Raw genomic sequence first — 7489 nt, forward strand, 5'->3', positions numbered from 1 at the left:
TAACAACGTCTCGGGCTGCGCGTGAGTCCGTACAAAGACAAATAAAAGCAAGACGTTGCTATGTCTGTGCATAAGTGCTGTTAATAAAACCACCATGTACTTTTAGCGTGTCAAAATGACACGCGGTTTAGTTATTAGTGCGTTACGTGGGGTTAATAAGTGACAGAGTCTAACTGAAAATACCTTAAATCTGAGACTACGTCGCCTGCAGGTACAAAAGAACCATCTGCTTGTGGGCGACCATTGTAAAAATTCCAACTGAACTAAAACTTCTACTTTGTTGTTTTTTTATGCACATACAACACAACATGTTTAGCATTTGCTCAATTCTGTTTAACTCCGCAACCTCTAACCAGTGACCTCTTTTCATTAAGAAACAAAACACAATATTTCAAGAAAATAAGTTAGCTAGGTGCTTCCAGACTGTTTAATTTCAAACCCCATCCCCCAACTAATGCCATTCGCTTCATGAAACGATGGTAGCAGTGCGCTGAGCAGAGGTTGGCTTGAAAAAAACACTCCACACTTTTCCAACAAAAACGTTAAACAACGCTTTAACTACTGCAATGGTAAATGACATGACATAAAACCACCGTACAGTTCAAAACGACACTAAACCAAGTGTTTTGCTGAGGCTAAACTTCCCCCAAAGAGGTAGAGAAAGCAGCGGCGACTGGTTTCTTTCACAGCCCGCAGCTCACAATAGCCGACCTAACCTATCTCAACTTTTTTTTACTCGTTACAGATGCCGAAGCTAAACGCTAAAGGAGCTACAGGACCACCGCGTACAAAAACAATGATTTACGTACCTTTTCTATTATAAATCTCATATATTTGGAAATTTTGCATGTAGTTTATGATGTAGTCCAAATCTCGGCATGGTAATACGTGGACTTGTCGCCTCTCCGTTACTCCATCTACCACTACCAGGCAGCCGCTGTCTTTTCCCTCACTCCTTCCCTTTCTCTCCCACACTGGAGCCGCCTGGTATCTCTCCGCGTTGCGTACGTCCGGATCTACTTACCGGCTGATAGCCGGATAAAACCTTTCCGCTGTGTGAACCCAGGACCAGGGCAGACTAGAAACTACTTTGATTTACTGTGGTTGGCAGTACACCATTGTAAATTATGGAAAAAATAATCGGAAAAAAGGCCAAAAGGCTGTGCTCAACTAAATCAAATTAATCATAATCTCGTAACCAATAAGGACCCCAGTAGCCCATGAGTGTATTTTTACTGGATCACCATGACTTCCATCACTTGTGATGGCATATTGATTATAAAATGAGTAGATGAAATAGCTATTATTTTTATAATGTATTTTCCCCTCAAATTGCTCATTGACATTTAGAGATGTTGGGACTTTTTTTCTCCTTGTGAATTCTAGTTTTTTTTCAATGTATTTAGCTTCATCGTTGTTTATCGTTACCATAAATATGTCTTAAATAACCTACACGAAGGTCGTCCTGACGTTAGGCTTCGGCACGTGAGACCTTACAAAGGATAAAACCTCGCCCTGCTTAAATGGGACTATAGGCCTAACGTGAATCCAATATTCACCTCCTCAGCTGCAGCCCAAACCGCTTTATGGAAAATAAAAAAGGTGAATCCTGTATTCTGACCTTAAACTGGTGGCAAGCAACAACAACAAAAAAACACTACATCTGGTGTCAATTAGACAATTATTTGTTGCCCTCTGTGCTGAAAAATGATCCGTGAACTCGCATCATAATGTTGTTGTCAGCAGTAAAAATGTGGATAAAGTCTATTTTGCAAATAAAAGTGCTTCCCTCACGATGATGAATGTATACATTGCAAATACAAAGTTCCTTGCGCGTGTGGTTTCAATTCGGATGTTTTAAAAAATCAATGCTAGAGATTGTCTTCTTCCCATGTTATCGTCTTTTAACAATAGGCTGCAGTCAGGGCTTGGACATGTAGTGGCCAGCGGTGCGCCTCGTGGATCTGTATTTTGGCGTGGGAGCACGGTGACTGAGTGATGGTGGAAGTAGCCTATACCCTCGCCCCGAAGGCACTGATCCCATTAACCCCTTTCCTCACACACAGCCATCCTGACTGCTTCTCAGACCAAAAGCTGCACTACATTCCCTCTACAAGCGCTCAGGAGTGTGGCTCATATGCGATTGATGGCGCTGTCTCACTGCTCTTGCCCGGACTGCAATGATCCAGCTGGTGCGCCTGCAGAAAGCCTGTGTGCTCCATGCAGCTTGACAACTTGTCAACTTGTACTGCTCTTGCGTGCGCGCGCGCGCGTGTGTGTGTGTGTGTGTATGCGTGTGTGTGTGTGTGTGTGTGTGTGTGTGTGTGTGTGTGTGTGTGTGTGTGTGTGTGTGCGCGCGCGCGTGCAGGTGCATTTGAGTGCGCTAAGCGTGCGTATTTGCACATTTGGTTGTTTGGCACAAGTCGGGCAGAAAAACTCACGCCCGTTTAAAATGTGCTCCGAGTTGAGCACAAAGTTTTAAGAGTCATTTAAACCTCATTTAGACACAAAATCACGAGCCCTGTGTGTTCTAAATATACTCAAGGCTACTCACCAGACCAGCTGGGTAATCGCCCGGCTGCCGCTCCAAACTTCACTTCACATAAATCCTGGCAGTTTTTTGGGAAATGTTCTTTGCGAGCATGTCTCAGATGAGGTTAGCTTCTGTTTGTGAGAATCCGTCACCTTATTCCTCTTCAGTCCCTCACAGTTTTCAGAGCCTTCTGTTCCGATCCGCTCAGAGGCATCCCACTTGGTGTCTTGATACAGTGGAGAGCTGTGGGCTATGGTTTGCCTCGCGCCTCTCCTCCACAGCGGTTCAGGTGGAGTTGCATGCGGTTGCTGCCTTCAGGTGATATCGTAAAAATCGAAACCCTCATAGGAGCGCGCAAGAAGACAAAAAAAATTGGCAACGTCGTGGTTCTCTTGCGGTGATCAGCTACCGCTGTTCGGATAAGTGACAGAGCTGCTGAGGGGGCGGAGAGAAAGGAAGTCACAGCAACAACTGATGGAGAAAGTGATGTCTGTGATTATTAGCCTTTATGCTTTGGCTTTCTGCTTATCTGATCATTTGCCACGCATGATAACACTTAGCCTAATTATTAAAACGTGAAACGTATGTCTGGTGCATATGTAATCCTTCAGCATAGTCTAATCTAGTTGGATCCTTTTTTTTTTTTAAATAAACAATTGAAACACATTTGGTTGCACGTCTTTTTTTTATTAGCCCATACCAAAAGCACTTGAAAGTCATTTGAAAAACCACAACGTTTGAAAGTAGGGATGTATCAGATCTCCCTAAAGGCATTCAGGGTCTTACACCTTCAGTTCTGACATCACGGATGCCTCAGTCATTCCTTGCATGCACAGCTAAGTGTGTTGCTTGCAGTTTAGCCCTATTTATTCTCTCCAAAAATTCCAAGCAACCGACCCCAAGGCATGTTTATTTGTTTATGGCTTTCTCAATTCCCTCTGTTTATTATGGATTGTGTTCCTGTGTTCTCAAACAATTTGAGAAACCGCGGCGTACTGTGGTTTGAATGGTGATCAGTCAGCACACTTGAGCATCAGCGAAGCAAATGTCTCCATTCGGCTCCTCGAACATGTGGTTAACAACTAAACTTGACACCGTGCTGTGAAGTGGCTGCCAAAAAATGCCAGAGCAGAGCGGGGCTGTTGGAGCCAGTGGTCCAGTGTGAGAATCTCTGCCTAATGTCCATTCAGCACTGGCTCATTAAAGTCACATTTGCCCACAGGCTGAGTAAACGAACAAGACCTATGGGTTTGGTATAGTGTATGTGTGTATGTATGTATTTGTGTGTGTGTGTGAGAGAGAGAGAAAAGGAAAACAGGGAGGAAGAGAGGGAGGGAGGGAGGGAGGGAGGGAGGGAAAGATTGAGCTTGTGTGTCAGAGAGCAAGTGTGTAATGTTTCATCTCTCTCTCTCCTCTCCTGGTCTCCCCCTCTATCTTGCTCCCACTTTTATCCTAGACAATGTTAGGTATCTGAAAAAACCTTTTTCTTCTCTCTCTCTGTCTCTCTTTTAGCCTTCCCTTGATCTGCTTGTAAAGCTTTAATTGAATTCAGGTCAGATGATGCCCAGGGCTGGTTCCACTGCTTTGATCTTACCTTAGCGTTTGCAGTCCTGGCTGCTGGGGGTAAGGTCCCAGCACCTTGTAGACCCCATATATGCATGGGGAGGATAGTGTTGGGGTACACAGCACAGACCCGTAATAATAAGTTAAATCAATTTTTACAGAGATAATTCTACATCAACTTGAAATCAGGCGGCACTGGGGAATAAAATATAGAAGGCTTTTTCTTGGAGATTTTTCTTTATGTCACTCTGACTTGCGTAAGGTGTCATAGCTTGAAGGCTGGCTCATCCGTCTCCTGTGCCATAATGGTGTGAAAGACACTCCAGTCTTCTGTCTAAAAGCCTCATTATGAAAGAGTATACATACAGCATGTTGCACATTTCCTCTCATGTAACACACTGCAGGCTCAATTTCCTCTTGGAGTCATACTAATCCTGAGCAGATCATCCTCGTGTTGTTGAGAGATGATAGGAAACGGGCACAGGCTGGCGTACTTCTTCTTTCCCCTGTGACTAATGTCTTAAGCTGTAGGTTGCCCTGCAACTTGAAACTGGAGAGAGATCGGAAAAAAAGATTCCGATGATTTGTAGTGTCCCTGCAGCAATGGAGCACCCAGGTATCCGTTTCTCCCACCAACCAATCTGTAGAATCTGAATCCTGAGGGAGAGCTTAACTGTAAGAGAGATTAGAATAATTCAATATCCACCCTGCTGTGGTGTCCTCAAGTGAAGGCCCTGAACCTCCCCAGAGCTGGTACCCCTCTTCTTAAGATGAGCCTCTGCGCAAAAAATAGAACCCATTATCGCAAAGTGAACTACTACCCAAAGAACGGATATTTTTGGGCATTGTTTTCTCACACAATGTACCTGACACAATTACAGTGTGCGGGACTTTCTTTTAGATAATAACATGAGAACATTATGAGAATAATAATAAACAGTTGACATTTACCCTGCAGCTAGAGACAAACTGCTATGCTCTGAAAATAAAGTCTTCATGCTGCCTCAAGCTTAGCAGGAGATTATCTTAGCAGAGCCCCTTGGTTGTAGAAGCTTCCGTAATTACCTACTAAAAAAAAAATATAGAAAGAGAAAGAAAATGACACCACAATGCACTGTTCTATATTTGGAACAACCTTTTAGGAGAGTTGACATTATTAAAGTAAAAGGTGTGAAATAGATTAGTCTCTGCATGCAAGGTTATAATGCAAACTTCCATCCTGTCCTCAGGGAAATCAATAACCCCCTTTTCCCTGCTCATAAACTCTTCATTTGACTCAGACTTGGTAGCATTTCAATGCTCTTTGTTATTCACTGGTTCATAAGCCAAACAAGATGGCCGTCCCTGGGGAGGTACCCAGATGGATCACAGTAGTGCATTCAAAATGTACTGTAAGCAGACTGTTCACCCTATTAGGCCTGTCCATCCATTCCCCCCGGAAGGGAAGGGGCACTGACAGTAATTGTCTTTTTTTAATTGCAGTGTATTGCATTTTCTCTCTTTACATTTTGTCAATACAGAAACGTGTCTCACAATTTTATTAAATATGAAGCGCTAGTCAGTTAGCCTAGCTTAGCATAAAGGCTGAAGACAGGGAAACAGCTAGCCTAGCTCTGTCCAAAGGTAGTCTCGCATTGCCAGACCTTCCTCCACAGCTCAGTTAAAGAGGGTCTGGCTAGTCCACATATATCCACCCGGAGTTTAGAATGCCAACACAAAGGAAGCGGAAAGTGATGGACATCCGGTAGAAATGAGGGACGTCCGGCGTAATTTCCGGCTACACCTGAACAAAACCTTGAAATGAAACGTCATTGCTATAGACTAGTCCAAAGGTAACAAAACCTTCTTTCCGGGCACCTCTAAAGCCTGCTAGTGAACATAGAATACCTTTATGATTAATCGTAACAAAAGCCCAACAAAATGTAAAAAAGTAGCCAACATTTTGAACTGTCCTGGGAAATGCACAAAATCAAAAAAAGTCTGGGTTAATAATAATGTAATTTCATACTCTTTATTGATCCCTGATGGGGAAATTACAATTTCCACACTTCACAGGCCGGAAATACACACACACATGCTCAGGTCCTTGACATGCACCAAAGGAGAGATGTCAGAGTGAGTGGGCTGCAACTGCTGAGCAGGCGCTGTGAGCTGTTGAGGAGAGTTAGATTCGGTGCCTTGACAGTGCCCAGGAGATGAACTGGCATCTCTTGAGCTACCACTCTACACTCCATACTGTGGTCCATACGGGGACTTGAACCAGGAACCCTCCGGTTCCGGACCCAACTCTCCCAGACTGAGCTACCACCTTAGTTAGACAAGAAAACTGCTACTGGTCTTGTTAAGAGTAATTTCATCTGCATGGTCGAGCAGACTACCTCTCTGGTTCTGCAATATACAGTATATGTTACTGTCGTAACAGCACGTGAATTCACAGAATCTGTTTACACCTTCTTCAGTTTTCACTCTTGGGAGGCTCTTTGATGTGATGTAATATATTAAGGCGGTGGGGGATAAACAACAAATTGAACACAACACTGGTTGATATTTTTGATGTACTGTGTTCCACCAATCATTTTTGTCCTTCTACTAAATCCTAATCCCACAGAAATTGTGTCGGGATTATACACAAAAGGCGCATTTTGGACATGGATTTGCATGGATGGATTAGTAAAGCCTTGTAATGGAGGCTGGTGCTTGTAGAGAAACCTCCATCCTCTTGTTGTTGCACATTCAAATGATGCAGCCCTCCAATTCATGTTAACACACATTACTCATCTCCCACCCTGGGAGCACAGATAATTTGTCATTGCTATAAAAGTTTGTATATATCAGCAAGAAACAGATGTCGGAAACCTTCTGCTTTACAAGGACAGTTTCACATGTCATCAAGCCACTCAAAACAGCAGACACCCAGTGCTGTGTGTTCATTTGCTGTTAAGGGCTTGAAGACGGTGATACAGAGGATTGGGACTGCTTTGAAGCCCTGAGGATGATGTTGCCTTTCACTCTCACCCAGCCCACATTTTCCCTTGAACAAACTGGTGCTCAGCAAACAGAAAATTGCAACAACAAAAAAAAAAAAACGAAACCATTAAGTCCTTCACAGCGTATTCATTCAGGCACTACAAGACACCGCCTCACTCTTCAATTGCACTCTTTGTACAAAAACAAGCCAATCAAAGTCCTCTGGCAGTCATGTATTATGTATTTACAGACACATTTGCTTATCTAATAGGAGCCATATCGCGTCTCAGATTTAGACATCTTAGCGAATGCCCTAAGGCCCTCCCGCTGCTTCCTAATCCTCAGATCTGGGGGATGTAATATCTCTCCTGGGAGTGACTAAAACCACCTAAAAGGACTCAAGTTTGCCTCATTCTCTTTTCTCTC

General features: G+C 43.5%; 1 protein-coding gene across 11 annotated transcripts in view; it reads right to left on the reverse strand.

Annotated features, from left to right (window-relative positions):
* Window positions 1–2840, reverse strand: part of fat1a (FAT atypical cadherin 1a) — an 80223-nt gene extending 77383 nt beyond the window's left edge. For 10 of the 11 annotated variants that reach the window (XR_004333183.1, XR_004333186.1, XM_032524183.1 and 7 more), the window contains exon 1: window positions 810–1053. The gene's annotated coding sequence lies outside the window, so the exon portion shown is untranslated. Of the gene's footprint in view, window positions 1–809; window positions 1054–2554 lie in introns of those variants that run through there. The other variant, XM_032524176.1, reaches the window with a different exon arrangement.
* Window positions 2841–7489: the final 4649 nt, after the last annotated feature.

This window comes from Etheostoma spectabile, chromosome 2 (assembly GCF_008692095.1).
Source record: "Etheostoma spectabile isolate EspeVRDwgs_2016 chromosome 2, UIUC_Espe_1.0, whole genome shotgun sequence".
NCBI classification, from domain to species: Eukaryota; Metazoa; Chordata; class Actinopteri; order Perciformes; family Percidae; genus Etheostoma; species Etheostoma spectabile.